Genomic DNA, 21,608 nt, shown 5'->3' on the forward strand with positions numbered 1-21,608 from the left:
ATTATGTTCACATGCGCATAGTTTAACAGACAGACTTTATAAGCGAATTTCATAGAAAGTTTCAAAGAAATCTTTGACTTTGCCCATTTCTCAAATTTATTTTTCTAATTCTAATTTTAATGATGCTGTTCATAGACAGACAGATAAAAAAATTTAAAATCATTTTATCAAACTCAAGAATTCTAAAATTTGGTAATTCAATGAAATCTTCAAGCTGAATTCCTTGACGATTAGGAACCTTTATTTTCATTAACTTTATAAATAAGAATGTAAACCAGCAGCAGTGGTCTCCCGGAAACTTTCTCGCATACTCTCTTATAAATGCACTGTATTATCAACCGTGCCCCATTGGCTAACAATAGTTACGAAAGAGCCTATTGGCTTGCGATCTTAGTTAAGTTTTTTTTTGACAAATAATTACTGGAATGTTGTTAATACACAAGTACCAGAAAACTAAATATACCTTTTGGACACTTTTTGGACCGATTAAAATCAAAATTTGATGCAAAACTCCAAAAACTGTCTCAAAATCACATACCAAATTTCATATATTTAAGTCATTGCCATTTTGAGTATAGTGTTTACAGGCTTGCGCAAATACGGACCAGCAGGCTGTTATTCCTCTCAGAATTTGGTTTCAAATTCGATATATATCTATATTTTAGATATTAAAATCTATGCACCAGATTTTATCCATCTAGCTGTCTTTGTTGTGTAGTTATTGTGTTAACTCATATCTGGACAGCCGAATAGATATACTTCATTGAAATGGATTTCGTTCAAAATCTGAGAGATGTCTATAAATATGGAGTAGAGAGCATAAAAAGATTTCATCTATCCATCTCAAAGCGTGTTTGAATGAATGAATTCGTATTCAGACAGACGAAAAGACAAACAGACAACTCTGATTCCAAGAATGCATTTCTTGGACTCAAGGAGATCTGTAGCACGAAGACTCGTCAAAATCTCTAGTTCGATTTTTTGACAGTTACAAAACTTTCATATATGAGAAAATAATTTTAAAAAATATTTTAAAAAATCAATAAATTACGATAACAAAAAAATATCAATTACCTATTCAAGAAATCGTCATATGCAGACCAATCACAATCAATCTCTATTATGATCGAGTTTTTTTTAGCAAAGGAAATCTGATAAAATGACTCCAAACCACATTTCGATATCGGCGGAGAAATTGAGGACATGTGCCTTCAGATGTTTTCCTCGAAAAATAATATTTCGATATTGTAAGGTAGACGCGATACCTGAGATCCATCTGCTTGCGAAAAAATGCCTTGATTAATATGAATGAAATAGGGCGGTGGTATTTCGGCATTGGCTCAGATAAGACAGGTGGGTAAATAGAGAATCTCTTAAAGATGTGAATGGAAATTCCATTAATAATACAGGAGTGAGAAGCTGGTTTTTATTTTCTGGTATACGAAGCATTCATTGTAAGAGAGCATTGTAATTGTAAAAAAATTCCTTTCGGCAAGCTGGACCTAAGTTACTATTTGACAATATAAATTGTCGATGTTAGAAACAGTCACTATGGAGGCTTGAAAATCATTTTTCAGCCCCTAACTAAAAAACATTGCAGTTATACAAAAGTTGTCCGTCTTAATGAGGCACTATTTTGGCTAATTCGATTTATTTTTCTGTCTTCAAAGCTCTAGCGGAATGAAAATTTCAGTCTTCCTTCACCATTTCCACCCCTTTTGAGTCAGATGGGGCATTTACGAACTCGTGCAAGATTTGGCCGTATTAAATTCATTCTAAAATGTTCTCTTATTTCCTGATCCAATTCCACCTCATTTATTTAATGAATTCAACAGGAGTTCTAAAATTTCTGAAGTCGACAAGTTCTCACACTCCGAGTGAAGAGGGGAAAAAAAAACTGTCAAGAAAAACGAATTCTTTTTAAAAGATAACTGGATTTCTCTTTCCTAAATCGACACGTGTAAAGAAATCCCTAACAGAATCTCACAATATATAATCACGGGGATAAATATTTCATTAGCTCTTTTCGCCTTTGTGTCGTTCTGTGTTGATGTGCCTCATTGCCTTTGCTTGTACATAAATTATGCCTCCCGGGATGGAATAAAATTCGAAAGGGTATCCTTTCTCTTCGGTCTCTGCTTAAAAAAGTTATATAAAAAAAATTAGCCCTCGAGATTTCAATGAAACTCTTAGATTTAGACCTCCCTGGGGTCGCAAAAGCAATGACTGAGGAATGGGAGAAATGGCTGTGAAAATCGGGAGTAAACAAAAAAACCCAACGTAGATGATTTCCCAAAAACATTGGCGAAAAATTGGCGAGTATAATTACGAAAGAGCCGATTAGTGTACGATCTTTCAGGATTAAGCACCGGGAAGCGAATGTGTATTCTGGACGTCTTTTCTCCAACTTATTAAAACCAAAATTTAATGTTTTGATTATTTTCAACTGTTTGGACCAGTTATAATGAACTATACAAGTATTATGGAGATTTGAAACTTAATATTTTATCAATTTCATCCGCATATTGCTTCTTTAATAAAAAAAAATTAAAATTTAGTTAATTAATCTATCAATTAATATTTAACTTCTGAAAACCTTAAAAATGTATTATAATCAGGATGTAAGAGTTGAGACACAATTATGAATTAAAGCAAAAGAAAATTACATCTGATCAAAGTAAAAAATAAATTCGACTTTTTAATAATTACTAAAAAACGTGTTTTAAAAAATGTTTTTATTTGTTTATATTTCATCTCTTACACCCAAATGAATCTTGTTCCATTCCTTTGTTTACCTCTTCCGATTCATCATTTTCTCTTTTCAACTCAGGCAAAAGCGTTGCATACAGCGAACTGCACCGATTTAGAAAAGTCAGAGGTTACAGTTAAGCCAGAAGAGGAAGAGCATATGGTGTCTGTCTACAAATACTAGGGGAACGCCAAAGGCAATGACGTCAACGTGGAATGTTTCATCGGTATTTCTCTCACTCTTGCTTTTTATTTCCTGGACTATTTCTTTTCCACTTGGCGCTTTTATTTGTTGGCGCCCTTCTACAAAATGCAACAGCAAAAAGATAAAGTATAATAGTAAATGTTGTATATGTGATAGTAAAGATTACTAACTTTAGTAAATTATTATCAGTATTTTCGGTATTATCGGTATTTTCGTCTCAATACTGTATGTATAAATAAAATAAAATTTCATTAATAGTTAAAACACTGTTTAAATCTAACGATTGAATAACTTTTCTTCAAAGTAAAAATTAACACTATAGTTAATAAAGAAGATTTTAGTTAATCTCCCAAGTTAATTAATTTAATGGCTTATTTATATATTTATTTTTATTTAAAAGTTATGTTCTCAAACACAAAAGATATTACTGTATTAATACCCTTCCTATTGGAAGAAAATGTTATAGATATGTTACCGTTAAAGTATCTAATGCAGTTATTTCATAGAATACCTAGTTATTCCATGAAATAACTGATCGTGTCCGTTAAAGTGTGTAATATGTTATTCATTTGACACTTTAACTAGTTATTCTATGAAATAACTAGGTATTCTATAAATTAACTAATGAGAGACAGTTAAAGTGTAAAATAAACAATTTATCTAAAATGAAATTAAACTAATGATAGACAATTAAAATGAAAAAGAAGCAATTTATCTAATTTATGCGGCGTATAAATGGTATTTATGGAAACGTTCCATAAAATCATTTGTTACAAAAAGGATTACTAAAATGACAATTGGAATTACAAAGAACATTATTTCTAAAACAAAAACATTTTTTATTTCTAAAACAAACAAACAAAAACATAAATGCAGTAGGGGTGGAAGGTAAATGTATTTGTCGTGCGAGATATATGATATAGATTATTTTACACTTTAACGGGCTGCAGATCGTTATTCTATGAAATAACTAGTTAAACCATGAAATACAAGACAGTTTTACACTTTAACGGACACGATCAGTTATTTCATGGAATAACTAGGTATTCTATAAAATAACGGATTTCATACTTTAACGGTAACAGATACATTAAATTATTTTAGTATTTATAGATTAGCAGTCTTTCGCAGTTAGACCAATTTAATATCACTTTTTGAATATTATTATAATCTTATACAAAATTAACTTTTAATAATTTTTAAAAAATTTTTAGAATACGGTTTGTAATTTATTGGTAAATATGAAGATTCAAAAATTCTTCGTTGCAATTGATATTTTCATTTTAATCCTTACTATTAATAAAAATAAATCTGCATGCGTGCGTGTGCGTGTGGCCTACAGGGCAGATCGTTTGATCTAGAACCATCAAATTTGGCATATAATTGTTTCGAGTTTATAAATATGCAGTTCGGATTGATTTTTTTAAAAAATTAATTTATTAAAAATTAAGTTCAATTTTGGCGCTTTTTTGGCTATAATTTCTGAAAATATTATTGCAGAAAAGTGAATTTTGCTCTTTTCGAAATTAAAAATGGTCTCCTTATTGATAACAGTTTAACAATTATGCAAATTTTTGCTGAATTTTAGTAATTTTTTTAATATTTTTTTTTCTAATTTCCAACAATAAATTACATTATGGTACTAAAATTCGAACCGTTTTCATTCTTTCATCAGATATTTAATCACATGATTTTTTTGTGAACGTCTAAACGTAAATCAGCTAGACTGCTGAAATTTGGTATGTGGTTGTAATAACCCTTTCTTGTGCGTGGGATTTCTTTTGTGTGAGCGGTAGAGACAGTGATCACTACAGATTTTAGTAACAAAATTTTTATTTACATGTTGATAAGGGACACAGCACAGATTACAACACAAAATTATGAAAATATTAAAAGAAAAACACCACGATCTAGCAGAGCGACATTACTCTCCTGCCTCTCAGCCAGTTCTCCTTCTCCCCCTCTTTCTCCTCCCCCACTTCCGTTAGGCAAGCGGGGTTACTCTCAGGGGTGAGAAGGGTTACCAAAATTGGCATGTCTTACAGCGGTCTTTACACCAAATTTGCACATTTCTATCAAATTTTGAGTAAAATCAGTTCTGAAGAAGCCCATCTGCTCGAATATAAATTAACATAATAATTACAAAACAAAGAGAACCAGATAGATAATATTCGGTTCATAGATTTAACATTTATATTGAAGATACCTGCCAAATTTTGAACCAAATCCAACTTTGGGTTGACTGTCTGTCAGTCTGTACTTTCAAAAACATGTAAACACGATAATTCAAAAACACAATGTGAACTTTTTGTTTCAATCAGTTCAGAAAAGCATGTCTAAAACACAAATTCGATTTTTGGATACCTATTAACACATGTCAAGATTAATCGCCAAATAACTCGCCAAGAATGACACGATAGATTCACTAAAAATACTAAATTCCAAATTAATACCAAAAGTGAATATTTCGTAATTATTGTATGCTAGTGCCATGTAAGAAGGTCTTTGGCGCGACAAGTTTACTAGAGAGTATTTAAGAAAGTTTTGGTGGGAGTACTCCCAATGGTTAGTTGTTAGTATACGTGAAAATAAAAATCAAATCTTGCTCCTGCTTAAAAATAATGCTGATGTTATTTTTACGGAAGAATTGAATACGCCCATTCAAAACAGTTAGTCAGTGATTTTAGTCTTTTTAAATACGCCTACTTCGTTCTTCTCGTGAATATGAATATAATACCTCTAACCTCCACAGATGAAATTATTTTTCATTATGTGCTATTTTCGAAATAGATTGCAATATAATCGACTATCTGATTAAAACATGAGAAAATATTTCTAATAGACTTCTTATCTGAAATAGAAATTCCAGTTTTATTAAAATTTAAAACTCGCAAGTAATTGTTTTTTAACTAGCCGAATCATTTTCAAAGAAGTATTAGAGATTGAATTACGATTGACAATTTAGTTTAATGCAACTTGAAGTTAATATCCTGTAAGTGAAATTCGGAACTGTTTCAATGCTTTAAACATGGAGGAACATTGGGATTTAAGTATCTGATAATAGATATATGATTAAAAAACTCACGATTTTCATTAACATTTCGTGATAAGAGTCAGGAGGTAAAATTATAGTATTATCCTCATACAATCATGAACATGAAAATGAAGGGAACTTATTATAGTAGTAAACCTAAAAGTTAAACGTTCAGTTGTTAAAATATAATTCCACAGAAATGGAAAACGGCAAAACAGCTAACAATCGCTTATATTTCTAAAAAATAATTTTTACTTTCTTGTATACGTAGTATAGAGAAAGTATGGCAATCGTCATAAAATTCGAACTCGAGATTTTGACCTCGATCTCGACGTTTTAGTCCTTCATGAGTTCAAAAAACAAATTTTTTAAGAAAATATCTGTCGGGTGTATCTGTGACAAAGATAACTCAAAATACGCTTTGAGCTAGACTGTTGAAATTTGGTATATGGTCTTTATACCAAATTTGCAGATTTCTATCAAATTTTGTGCAAAAAAGAGGAAGTCCGTCTGTTCGACTGTTCGAATATAAGTTAACACGATAATTAATTACAAAACCAAGAGAGCTTGATAGGTAAAATTTGGTACATAGATTTAAAATAAAAGCGCAATTTAGAACATAAGTTTAAGTGTAAATGTAAACGTAAATATTTGAAATGGTTTAATTCATCAGTGCCTTTCAGTGTCCACTAACTTTTAAAAATCAAACTATAGATAATTAAAATGCATAGCGAAAAATAATAATGTTCTCAACTGATAAGTTGAAATTTGTCACAGCAAATTTCAATTTTTAAAAATTAAATTATGTTTTTATTTTAAATCTATGCACCGGATTAACGTTTTTATTTTACGTTTGTGTCTACAGTATAGACACTTTTCAAATTTTGTGTCGATTCCAACAGGGAAGTGACCGTCTGTCAATCTGTACTTTCAAAAACATATGAATTTGATTACTGAAAAACGCAATGACTTAAATATATCAAATTTAGTACGGGATTTTGTGACTACAAGTGCAGTTTTGTGCCAAATTTTTGTTTCTATCGGTTGATAAAAACTTGTCTGAAACACAAATTTGGTTTTTGGATACTATTAACCACAGGTCAAGGATTAATCGCCAAATAATTCGCCAAGGATGACGCGATAATAAAAATGCTGAATTTACGCCAAAAGTTGATATTTCATGACTATTCTACGCCACTACTATGAAAGGCGTTCTCAGGAATGATACCTTTATGAGATAATACGCGAAAAAGTTTTGCGGAGACCATTATCGCTGTTTTAAAGACGTTTCGCATGGCTTTTACAACATACAGTATTGAATTTTGTATTTATATTTATTAAATAAATTTGATTAATGAATTTACAATATCATTATTATAAAAGGATATTGTTTGAAGGAATGAGATTTATAATGTCGAAAAATATCAGCAGATATACAGGTCATCGAAATTATCGACTAGGAGAATTGGTTTAAAATCGGGACTCTAAAAAAATGTAAAATAAAAGAAATCATTTCAAATTCAAAACATTTTACTAGTAAATATCACTCAAATTTAAACTCGTAATATAAATGAAAATACATATGCAGCAAAATTATGGCAAGAAACTTGATTTACTTTTTTCAAAATACTATTAACCGCATGCAATAAGCGAACAATTGAAATTGCCTATTAGATTATATGTTATGAAATTGCCTATTAAAATTGAATCCTTGTTGGATTTTTTTTCTTTTTTTCTTCTTGCGATTAATAGAAAAATAGGGGGGGGGGGGGACGAATGTTCAGTTTAGATGCCTTTCTGTCGATCAATTTTTAGACCGACCCAAAATTGGACACAGATCTGCAATTGTAGTCTTGAAATTCCATATTAAATTTCGTGTATTTAAGTCCCTGCGTTTTTGAAGTTTTGTATTTATATGTTTTAAAAAATACAGAACCAAACAGACGGATAATCTCTTGAAGAATTTGATTCAAAATTAGAAGCATAACATAAAATTTGCATTTTAAAACTCTGTACCAAATTTTATCCATTTAGACCTCTTCGATTTTTAGTTGTCATATTAACATATATTCGAACAACCGGAGAGAAAGACTTTCACTGAATGGATTTCATTTAAAATTTGACAGAAATTTATAAAGTTAGAACAGACACTATACACCAAATTTCATTCGTCTAGCTCGCAGTATTTTTGACTTATCGTGTTCACAAACAGACAGACATTATTCCAAAAAAAATGTGTTAGTCGGTTTCGGGGAGATTTGAAACTTAAAGACAGACTCGTCAATATTTTTATTTCGAATTTTTTGACAATTACAATACTTTTTCTCTTTCTGTACTTTATATAGGAAAAAGACGAAAATTCATGCTGTATAAGAAATCTCTAGGTTTATAAAAAATTGCTCTGCATGAAAATTCGTTTTGTTGGAAGATAAAATCGAAATTTTGCTTTTCTAAAATTATAAGATCCCTCTCTCAAATTGTTTCCTCCCTTGTGTTGCTTGAAAATGGGATGTAAATATTTCTTCCACTTTTTGTTTTTATAAACTTTGTATTCGTGAAATTTAAAAAAAAATTGTGCTGTTTTAGGAGTCTCTAATTGTTTTAAAATCATGCTGTTTGAAAACATTACTCTCAGAATATCATATTGAAGGAGTTGACTATAACTAAATTTTCCCTTGCAAATACGACTTGCTGAGGGGTTAATCTCTTAGCACATGTTTATAGATAAATAGTGGAGATATTTTAGTCAAGATTTATTAGTCTGCTTCATGACGTACTTGCTTGATTCAAGCAGCGAAGTTTTGTAAACTACTACTATAAACACAAAGTGTAAATCCTTGAGCTAGATTTTGCTGATTTGTTTTCATTGCAGGTGAACTGTAAAGTAAATCTGTGTGGGAATCTCTGCTATTTTTGTATATGGAAAAAGAACAAAATTAATTTCTCCGAAGATAGAAATTAAGTGAAGAAATTAAATTGAACGTTACTTCTTTCATTTCATCGACAAATAACTTGAATCAAAATGCTTCTTTAAATATGCACATCTAAAAATGTTTAAAAAAGCAGATGTATTTCATTTTAATTACGCTCTAGTTTTTACTCTTCAATTTATGATTTTATTATAAATACTAGCTGGTACCTGGCGTGTTGATGCCGCAGAAGAAATAATTTTAAAAATATCGCTCAAAATTTAAAATAGCTGTCTTGTTTAATTAGGGATTATAGAAAGAATGATATTTATTTTACTGTCGACAATGAATATATTCAATGAAATTGAATGACATACAAAGAAAAAGTATAAATAACATTTTTTCTTTTTTTTTACTTTATTATTCAAGTATATTTTAGGGTAGACAATATTATTATTATTGTTGTTGTTGTTTATCCGCCTTTAGCAGAAACAAATACATTTCGGCGCTGTCCGGCTCGTGAACATCCAAGCAATAAGTTGGAAAAGTTTTATCGCCATAGAATGAACAGTACGGCAGCGCATAAAATACAAGCAAACAAAAATCCATTTGTATATATTAGAAATGATAACTGTACAGTGTCTATTACCTTCGCACAAGTGCAAGGAATAAATTGGCAAAGTTTTGTCACAATCAGATGAACAGTACGGCAGCGCATAAAATATGGACAAACAAAAATTATTTTTATTTATTAGATTATGATAGTTCTAAACCAATTTTCTCAAATTAACCACAAGATGGCGCCATTAGTATTGGATCCAAAAATCATTATATTAAACGATTAATTAAAAATTTAGTTCTGAAAATGCTAAATCTATTGATGCCATCCATGATATACAAATGTACTAAATTTTAATTAAATATATTTTTTATTTTAACTGTTTTTTATTTTGTTATTCTCTCAACGAAGTTTTTAAGAAAATATATTCTTTTTATTTATTCTTAGAATTTACAGGTCATAGGACGGACAATTAAAATCATAAAATGATTGGAAAATTGAAAATAATTATTACTTAATGATTCCATTACCTTTATCTTTGCTTATAATAAAGAATGAATGTTTGTTTGCATATTTGTTATGCTACGAACTTTTAATATAAGTTTACAAAATCGACATATATATACCTTGGAGAATGGGAATTGTAACTCGGAGCTATTTTTTATGAAAATTTTAACTGGAATTTTAATTAAAAATTAAGTAAAATGTCCGTGCTTTTTCGCTATAATTTCCAAAATTATTACGAACAAAAATAATTTTTATATAGTTTTAAAATTCAAAAAATCATCATTTTACTGATACTACTGTATAATCTTTTGTAGCAAATATATATTTTGTCATAATTAATCAATTTAATCAATTTTTTAAAAAAAATACTTTAAGCATAGTTTCCAACAAGAATCGTCAGATTCGGAACAAATATTAAAAGACAATATGCAAGCATAAGAATTCTGGAAGTACGCCGAAATTAATGATTAAAGTTGCAGATTATTTTCCTTTTTTTATTTTACAATCTGAATTTTTATTCTGTCTTTAAAAGAAATCGTTTTTAAAACAAAATTTCCGTAGCAGATCTCAGGAAAGCGATCGATTTATTTAATTCTGGGAAGAATCTGTAAAAATATTTAAATTTATATTTAAAATGCTATTAACATGAAGAAAAGTGTAAAAATGTACATTGCTTTAGGCTAGAAATTAGGTTACATTGTCAAAAGACTAAAAATAGGAAAATGTATCCATTTTTACAGATTTTAGAATAGCTGTGAGAAAATAAAAGAAATGCTCATTAAAATTAACAGGATTGCAAAAAATCTCTACAAATGCATGAATTATATATCGAAATTTGATATTTAAAAATATTTTGCTGAAAAATCTATTAAAACCAAGTTACAAAAAATATTTAATTAAAAATCTTAGCTACCATTTATTCGGCGAACAGCTGGTTGCCAAAGGCGTGCGTATAATTTAGAAATAAAAATTTAAGACAAATTGTATGAAAGTAATAATCAAACAAATATAATTTTCAAAATGTTGATTTTGTACACCTGACGATTGAGATGAAATATAATCTATTGATTGAATGGTTTATTATTATTGTTGCTTATGGAATTTGTCATAGACAAGCCCGCTGACAAAGTCAGCGATTTTAAGCCCAGTTTGTGCAGTAGCTTCTGAGGGTAAAGGCCCCTGAGCACCCGAGGGCAGAAGTCCGACTTCTAGCTCACATGAAGATGGCATACACTCGCTTGCACAATCCCTTTTTAGAGTGGGGCTCTTTCACACACATCGGAAATAGAACACAGGATAAAGAACAACCATGTCCGACTCAAGACTCCGACCCTGGACTCCCAGGTCACAGGAAAGATGCGCTACCCCTAGGTGAGGACGCCAGCGATGATTAATATTCAAATGGGTTATAAATAATAGATTTTACTTTAATTTATATAGCAATGATTTTAATAATTCAGTGTATATACACATTGTAGTCCTAATGATAAGAACATGCATTTCTTAACATTTTATTTATTTGGCAAATAAGTTAATAAAATATTTTGATCGAGTGTCTGCGTAGTCCTCAATCGAACGGTCCTAGGACATTTCTAGAACTGAACTGCGACTTTTGATATTAGGATAGGGTTATACTATTTTCGCAAATTTCGAATCCTATTTAAAAGTTCTATTATCTAAGCATTTAATGTTGCCCTCACCCCACAACTTCATTCGAGTTTACAGTGGCTTAGCGCGGAATACAGGGGCATAATTTCAAATTTTTCGCTCCCACTCGTTATTAATAGTTTTGAAGCGGTACGAGACGCGGGAGGATAGAACCTGGGACCTTTTGGTTAGCAGTCCAGTAACTAACCGATTTTACCAAAACAGCTGTTCTGGTAGAAGCGCTGTTACTGGCTTATATGCAATTCATCACAGTTTAGTGAATACAGATGGCGCCCAGGGCATTGCATTATTTTTTCGGTCCACCTCATAATATTTCATTAAATTAGCGGCGTGTCACTCCGAAACGGCTCGCATCTCTCCCACCCGCATAAAACTTTGGACTTATGATAAGGCCAGAAATCCCTTGCATGGCATTAACAAACAATAGTTACAAAACATAGATATTTCGCTTGAATCTAAAGTTTCTACTAAATTCATCATGCGAAAATTTATTTTAAACACCTTTTTTTGCCGAAAGAATGAAACCAAATTTTGGCACGAAACTATAGAACAAGTTATTCCGTTTATGAGTTCTTGCAGCGAAATGCATTCGAAAGTGTAGACCGACAGATGGTCAATCTCTTTGACAGATCTGGTTCAAAATTTGATAAGATATATCTATATACTTATAATAAAGTTCAATGTGTGTGTGTGTGTGTGTGTTGGCGCTCTACAGGCCAGACCGTTTGATCTACAGCTACCAAATTTGGTATATGTATACCTTGGAGGTTAGGAATGTGCACCTGGGGTTCCTTTTTTCGAATTTTTAATTAGAATTTTAATTATTAATTAAAAATTAACTTTCCCGCCAAAAAATCTTCCATTTTCCCCACCGCCAACTTTTCCGCCAAAAAACACTTCCATTTTCCCCACCGCCAAATGAGTAAGGCTTCAGTTTTTTTTTCTCCCAACAGTAATGAGGCTAGGGTTAACATTTTTCGGCGGATTATTTCAAACGATTCTGTTTATTTTCTTAATGTTTGATGCATTTAAAATTAAAACTTATTTTAAATAAACCTGTGCGCCAAATTTTATCTATCGATCTCTTTGCGCTTTGGAGTTTGTTAAGAATTCAGTTAATCACGTGGTCTTCCTGGGCGGAGGTAGCTTCCAATCATGTAAATATCACGTTGTCTCCCTGTTGATGTTAGTATATTTTTTTTTTTTTTTTCTAGCAGAAGGGAACTTGACTCGTGTACTAGGGGGAGTGTGATCTCGGCTCTCTCTCTCCCGAAAAATTTTATGTGTAGTTCTCTAGGCCTACTACACTATGACGTACTCATGTGACTTTTATTGTCGATGTTACCAATAAACCACATAAAAGACAACATGTGTCTTCAAGTCATTTCACCCAGACCACAATCTTCACTATTGAATAAATTATTGTATAATCAAGAAAAACAACAATAATTTTTACAGAGTTATCATTTATTCTCGAACAGCCAGACAGACAGACTTCCTGTAAATAGATTTCGTTCGAAATCTGGTAGAAATCTATAAATTTGGTCGTAATGCCATATACCAAATTACAATCTAGCTCAAAGCATTTTTGATTTATCGTGCTTGCAGACAGACAGACATAATGCCAAAAATATGTTTTTCAAAATTGAGGGAAGTCTGAAACTTGAAGATTCGGCAAAAAATCTCGAGTTCGATTTTTTTTAATGTAATATTTTCTCTATATACGTATACAAATATATATATATATATATATATATATATATATATATATATATATATATATATATATATATATATATATATATATATATATATATATATATATATATATATATATATATATAAAACCCCTAATATTTTGCTCCCTATAAGACTGTTGTTCGAGGCATAGATACTTTCCTTCCAGTCCAATTTGTTTACCTCCCCCTCCCAATTCTATGTCCCTTAAGAATTTGTGTGAAATAAAATTTCAATTAGATATTTCATTCAATATCAAAACAAAAAAACGTGGACACACGGGCATTTATGGAAATGAGCGGGCCGATTGGCTTGCTAAAGCTGCCACTAAGCGCAAAATCGACATTGACGTTAATATTCCTAAATCCTTTTACAAGAAGATTACGAGAGAAAAAATGGTGGAGTCTTGGAATCAAGAATACCTCCTTTCAAATAAAGGGAGCTTAACAAAGAAATTTTTTCCATCCATTAATATGGGACTGTCATGCCATCATTTTTATACTAATTACAAAATAACCCAATTTCTAACTGGTCACGGTAACTTTAAAAGTTACTTGTACAAATTTAATTTGTTTCCGTCATCTTCCTGCGATTGTGATATTGGTGGGGAGGAAAATGTTTATTATGTGCTCCTTCTATGTTCCAAGTTTGTCAAAGAAAGACAGATCCTAAGACTGGCTCTTAAGCACATGAATTTAAATTGGCCTACAGAGTTTCACCAACTTATATCCACTAGAAGTGCTTTTGAAAATTTCTGTAAATTTACTGTTGACATATGTAATCCTTCATAACCGTTAAATTTTCTTATTTTTCTTTTTGTAATGTGTTACATACTTTCTTCTGTAAGCCCCGTGTGATACTTTGTGGTGCACGGGGGATTTATAAATGTTCAATAAAAAAAATTAAAAAATATATATCAAAACATTCTATAGATTGCCTGAATTTCATATTTTATAGGTAATAATTTGAAATTCACCGGTTATTTTGTCAATGTTTTCAGATTCTTTTTAAAATTAAAAAAAAAAGCGCACAAAGATGCACTTCGTTCTTTATTGCTAATGTAGTAGACAGGAAAATAAATAACATTCAATATGTCTGAATATCGCATTTCCTCATTTAAATAAAACTACTGGAAACTACTAGCGCCATCTATTGACACAGGTGGTGTTGATTCAGGTTCATTGTTCTGCACCTGTTTCTAGAGCGAGCTACCGTGATATTAAATTCATTGTGTCACGAATCATAACTTTATTTTTGCCGATGGTTTTTTCTTATAACGATACTGCATCAGGAAAAAGAATAACAGACTACAATATTTTGACTTGTTTGCAGTCTTATATTTTAACTGCTTATATCAATTATTATAAGGAATTGTATTTGAGGCCGTATTATCAAATAAGCAAACTGGCTTTGTCACTATCGAGGTCCTAAGATAAAGATGTAATTTGAGTTATTTTTTAGGTAAACTAAATTTCTGATTTCATTTGATTTAAGATAGTTATGCATTGAAACAAATTAAAATTTAAATCAAGTACCGTTTAATTTTTAGAAAATTATTCTTCGGATTATTTTTTCATGTTTTCAAATTCATTTCTAAATCAATGCATTTTTTTTCTTTGTAGCTGACTGATTCAGTCACATGTCAGAAACACAGATAAAATTTGCATTTGAATATTTAGAATGAGTTTTAAAGTTTTGTAATTATTTTTACAATATCGTTTAAAATTACCTTTAAATTTAAAGTTAAATAATTTGTAAAACGAGAAATATTGAAACCAGATAGCTTGAAAATTTCTTTCAATAAAATACTTTATTATTTTAATATTTGTTACTTAAAATCTGCGTTTATAAATTTGTTAAAATGAATTAAATAAAATTCTTCTTTCGGTAGATAAAGAGTACATTATCAACAGCCCTCCTGCAAAATTTTATGTAACCCTGAGGGGAATTTTTTTTTTGATATATTCTAAGTCCATACATGTATCAAATGAAAAAAAAAAATTAGTTTATCGAAAAACTAGAATTTAAAAAAAGTATTATAATCAGGTACTTGAAAATAAGCATAACTAGGGAAAATTTGAACTAAAAATGGCGTTAAAATTTTATAGTTTTAAAATAAAATAGCCTCCTTCACCGACCAGATATCCCTCATCATCTCTATATTTAAAATAATCGAAGCTATCAAAAATCATTTCCCCACCCGAAAACACTGTACCGATTTTGCCAATTTCTATTTTATATGAAATTAATATCCCAAATAGTCATACGAATTGCATAAATAATCAGTGGTACCTTCTCACAACTGCCGGCCATTCTGGAAGGATATTTCAAAAGCATTACTTTATTGTGCATTCTCTGAGGAGAAAAACCTTGACAGAATTCTACAGTTCCAATCACTAAATAAAATATTTAATGCCCCGATTTCATCAATTTTTATTACATATGAAAACTTACGACTATAGACACTTCATCAAGATTCATCTGCAAACCCCATTTCAGTTTTCTATAGATATTGCGAAGTAAAAATTAGATAGGACTCACAACATCAACTACTCGATGGATTTTGCCAATTTTCATCCCAATTAATTTTGGTGCTTTTATGTATAGCTAGCATATTAGGACGTTCTATTATTATCGTGTTATCATTATAGTAAATTTTTCTTAAAGAGAATATACACTGGGACAAAGTTTATTCGATTCATCTTGAAAATTATGAGTGACGTAAGATAAATGCCTCCTAATGAAATATCTAAGCATCGTGGCGTTTCATATGAAATAAAACTTTTTTAAAACAGTTCGGTGGTTTGAGATGGTGAACTGTGTCATAAGATTTGCCTTATACATTGGGAGAATGCTCCTTCGATTTCCACAAAAATAGCACATTCAGAAGGTGAAAGGACCCTTAATGATATACTAAAGTGTCAAGAGATTTTATACAAAATAAGAATTTTTGATGTCTGTTCTGCGGTTTGATCTCTCGAAAACTATAGCATGATTTCCCCACAATATTTCTATTTTTTCCTAGTAAAGGGATAAAGTCCTTAAAGTTTACCACATTCTTTTAAGGATACCTAAATTTCCTTACCCAAAGACTACACGCTTCAAAGAAATCCCTATCCAAATCTCAATGTAAAAACCCTTGAAGGGAAAATTTCGGTCTCTTTTGCTCTTCTGCTCTTGTATCGCGATGTAGACTGACGTATTTCTTATCGCTTTTTATCTGTACAAATTATGTCTCCCTGGATGGAATAAATGGAAGTTCAAAATTCAAAAGTATCTTCTTCACAACCACGCATCTGATAAAATATTTTTTACATTATATATATATGTGTGTGTGTGTGTGTAATGATATTTTTAAATCTAATTTAAATCTTAATTAATTTTCACATTTTTATCTTAATTTAGCTCATATTAAATGGTCATTCTAAAATGGTCCCTTATTTCCTGACCAATTGCTCTTTTTTTATTTAATTAATTCTACACGCGGTCTATAAAACTGTTCACTTCAGCATTTTCTCACGCTCCGTATAAAGGGATAAAAGTCCTTAATGCTTACAACATACTTTTAAAGATACCTAAAATTCCCTTGCCTAAATTGACACGTGTCAAAGAATTCCCTATCAAAATCTCATGTTAAAATCACTGAAGGAAAAACTTGTGGTCTCTTCTGTTCTTGTGTCGCGATGTAGATTGAAGTATTTCTGATCATTTTTTCTGTGTGCGTAAATCATGCTTCTCGCAGTAAAATAAATAGAAGTTAAAAATTTCAAAATTTTGTTCTACTCGGCCACGCAACTGCTAAAATATGTTTTACATACCCCACCCATAAATTTAAATTTTAAGATTCTGTAAGTAACATTTTGTGTTGCAGTGTTTTCGGGAATTAAGGTGGGAAAATTCAAAACTTCGCTTAGTTTTTAATTAATTAAATTTCTAAAAAAAATTTCAAAAATTTTTTCCTCGTACACATTTTTACCTTCCAAAATGCATATGTGCCCATATTGGTAGTTTGTAGTCAAATAGTCTGGTCTGTAGAGTGCCAGCGTACAAATAGACAAATACACACAATCATCATTACTATTACAGGGTGCGTAATGTGAATTGGATGCAAAAATTAGGCACTTTAAAGCACCTTAGGGAAAAAAATTAAGCACTTTCATACACGCACGAATACATAAACTCAAGAATTTTCTATTCATAGAATTTTTTTTTTGCCTTACAATAAATTATAGTTTTTATTAAAAAAATTAAGATACCTATTTCTTAAATTTTAATCTCTGATTTCTTTTAATTAACTTTTTAAATTTTAATCGATGTTTAGATTTTGAATCCAGGCTCATATTTCAGATTTCAGTGATCTCTTGTATTAGTCAGACAAATCTTAATATAGCGAGAAAGAAAAATTTCGCAGGGAAACCAAAAATATCGTATAAAAGTTACAAAAAGTGAGAGGAAAAAAAAAAAACGTTTAAAAAATGATATAATCTGAATCATAAAAGTTCCTTAAGACTTTTTTTTTTATTTCTTTTAAATTTTGAATATCAGACCTAGCAGAATTTTTAAAAAATAAAAACTAACATTTGACAAAATTGGTTCAACAAATGATAATTTTTTCAAAAGAATGGAGACATTTAAAAAAGTGCACCGCAAAAGAAGTTATTGTAAACTTAGTCTTCAAATTAATCTCACCGGATTTTACACAGTCGACTAGAGTAATTACAATCGCAATAAATAATTGTACAGTAAAAATCTCTTTCGTAGTCGTTCAAAAGTTCTCTCAAAACAACATATTAACGAGAGTGATGATTGAATGTGTAATCAGAATAAAAGCAGTTAAATATTATAAATATCTTTCGCTGAAATATCATAAATATGTACGCTTTTAGAACAACTTCTCTCATCTCTGATGTATCTATTTCTTTTACGCACCATAATGTATTTTTATTTTTCGTCGATCGGAGTTAATCTGCGTTGTCTTTAAGAACACATAAATAATTCAATATAAAGTTACCAGACAAAACTAAAATAAATTATTCGCTAATTAGAACACTAAAAAGAAGTTCAAACGTTTTTCGAGCTGCAACCAGTTTGGTGTATTTCGTATTTCACTCTTTCGGAATAAATATTCCAATATTTCAATATACGCCGGCGCTCATTGTTGAAAAAAGAAAGAGAGAGAAAAAAAAAGTTCATTAAGCATTTTCTAAACATGAGTTGAAACTCCAATATCTCTTCACAGAATGCTTCTCTTTCGTCGGTTTTCTTTTTCGATATATCTAGATAAATAATATAATAATTCGATATATAAAGATAAATAAAGATTTATGACTGTTTTCGATTTATTGTACTCATCGTCTGCGGGAACAAAAAAGGAGCATCTATGCACTTTTCGGGGAAATTAAGCACTTTAAAGGACCTTTTTTTCCAAAATTAAGCACTTTTAAGATGCTTAAAAAACGGTTTTCAAATTTAAAACTTTTTATGGACTTTTCATGACGCTACGTACCCTGTATTAGTAGAAATTTGGGACTGAAAAAAAAAAGACTCTTAATTTCATTGTTTGCTCTATTTATGTAAAGCTGACCTGCAGTTCACACTCTAGAATATGGCAATATATAGGAATTTGTGTGTTGTAAAAAATTTCCTAATTTGATGCTGGCTACTTTATGAGATTAAATGAGGGAGGGATGTGATGAAGCAATAAAATGGGTTTAATATTTAGTAGAAAAAAAAGAACTATAATAAATTGTGTTTTGAATCAAAATCGATTAAAATTAAAGAAATAGTAGTACAGGAATGAAATTTATATCATCAAAAAACAATTATTTAGAAAAATTTTAAATGGTCTAAAAATATTTTGTGTGAATGCCATTTTCGAAGTTATAGCGGAAACACGTAGACTCATTTTATCACTATTCCACCCACTTTAAGAGAGGCTAGCAATTTTTTTAGTTTGGCAGCTAATTTTTCTAGATTCTAAGGTGCATTTGTGCCAAATTTCCTTCTATTCGCTCAAGAGGTGTAAAATTCTATAAAACACGCAAACAAACAAACATTCAGTTTTATATAAATATATATTGTATTTATTTACATAAACATTACTATTGTACATTTACATAAATATATAAATGTACATTAGCAATAGAATAGTTGCCATCCCTAATCACATTTTTACTGCTGATATATATTTAAAATTATAAATGAATAATGCTTTTCACCGAAAATTAAAATAAAATCAATATATTACATTTTTAAGCATTTTTGAATTATTCAAAATTAGTCGTGGAAGACAAATTCGATTATTGGAAAAAATATTCGTACTGGTAAAGTCCTGGTGATCTTATAAAGTTTCAATCTTTTCCCTTTCACTTTGGCGAGTTATGTAATCGGATTCAAATTGAAAGTTCCAGGACGACTACACAAATGTATCATTTTACTTTCTCGTAAAGAAGGTCTATTTTCTTTGTTTGTTTCGAAAGAGGCAATATAAGTGCATTTGCAAGAAAAAGTTTAAGTATGTGTTAAGTAAAAAAAGGAATAATTCGTTTTTTCTATTAAAAAAATTGAAAAGGACATGATCCGAAAAAAATGAAAGTGCTTGCTTTTCGTTCTAAAAAAATTACTAATAACGTTTTATATGTTATTGCTTTCTTATTATTTGTTTTTTACAGGAATTGCAATTAAAACTCCATCGTATTTTTGTACTGTCTCGCCATGAAGATAAAATATTTTTAAATTCCTAATGACGCTGTGAAATTAGACCATTGCATCAGAATATGATTATGGATATAAACAAAAGGGGAATTCCCCGCGTTAACAAACCAAGGTCATCGAGTTCTTATCAAACTGACGAAATATTTTAATCTCTGTTTAGACGGCTTTTCAATCAATTTAGCGAAAGAGGACGGGTGAGGAATGAATCGCCATTCTCTTTGGATTTTCATTTTTTTAACTGCATAGAAGTGCACTATATATATATATATATATATATATATATATATATATATATATATATATATATATATATATATATATATATATATATACTGAGGTGCCATGAATAAGGAAAGAGAGGAATGCACATTCTTGTGGTTCATAGAAAATTACAGCTACTGTTGGCACAAAGTTGGCGAATCTTTGATCAGTCCAAAGTTCACTGCCAATGGATTGGGAGGAACAGCTTGGACGCTGAAATTGTTTCCAAGATTAGGTTTTTTTAAAAGCGAAAATTCCATTTATATTGACATACACAGAAATGAAGATAGTGGCCCTTCTTCAATTTTCATGAATTATGAACTATCAATTGTAGCAAAGGATGGAACAAAATTTTCCTCGGGAAAATATTCCTACAACTTCACAAAGAAATGCGGAAAAGGACAATTTATTTATATGAATAAAACTGATTTGCAGCAATGTCTTCAATATTTTGACAACGACATCTTGACTGTGCATTGTAAGTTATGGAACGATGATGAAAATGGACGGAAGGCTGCTCCAATTTGTGCTCGAACTCGCATCGGAATAGAACACATTTCATTCCTTCAATCAGTGGAAATTTTTAGCTTTCTCGAACCGAATTTAAAGCCTGTCCAGATCCAGTCTCGTTCAAAAAAGAAATGCATCATATCAAGTAGTGTGTATTTTACAGATGGTATTTGTTGTGAAAAAAAGCTTGTGTTTGAAATTACGCCTTCCAGAAATGATCATGTTCTCGCCAAATGTAAAATCGCAGTGTTGGATACATCTGGAAAAATAATAAACTGTGCTGAGGCAGACAACCGATTTGACGTTGCAAAGAAAGATATTCGAAAATTGCCTCTATCCCTCACAGAAAATGCAATTATGAATAAGGAAAGTGAATATTTGGAAAATAATAAACTTTCTTTGCTATGCGATTGCACTTTTTCAACAGGAATTGAATTTCAGCGAATTGAAGGATCTCAAGAAGTTACTAAGACGGATCTAAATATTATTACCTATAAACAAAATATAAAAGAAGCCAATTTTACCACAGAAAAACTGGCAGCCTATCCAAATGTAGTTGACGACCTGAAGGACATATATAGCAACAAATTCCTTACCGATGTGGAGCTCAAGACGAAGACTAGCTCATTCCCGGCTCATAAAATTGTATTGTGCGCTAGGTCTCCTGTCTTCAGAGTCATGATGAACAACGACATGAAAGAGAAACACTCTAAATCCATCAAGTGGATGACTTGGACGATGATACTGTGCAAAAAC

At 30.5% G+C, this 21,608-nt stretch overlaps 1 protein-coding gene across 1 annotated transcript in view; it reads right to left on the reverse strand.

Moving 5' to 3' along the window:
• The window catches only part of LOC129976302 (rho GTPase-activating protein 45-like), a 289,876-nt gene that overhangs the window by 236,063 nt on the left and 32,205 nt on the right, over positions 1-21,608 (reverse strand). The window lies entirely within an intron of this gene.

The sequence above is a fragment of the Argiope bruennichi genome, chromosome 7 (genome assembly GCF_947563725.1).
Source record: "Argiope bruennichi chromosome 7, qqArgBrue1.1, whole genome shotgun sequence".
Classification (NCBI taxonomy): Eukaryota; Metazoa; Arthropoda; class Arachnida; order Araneae; family Araneidae; genus Argiope; species Argiope bruennichi.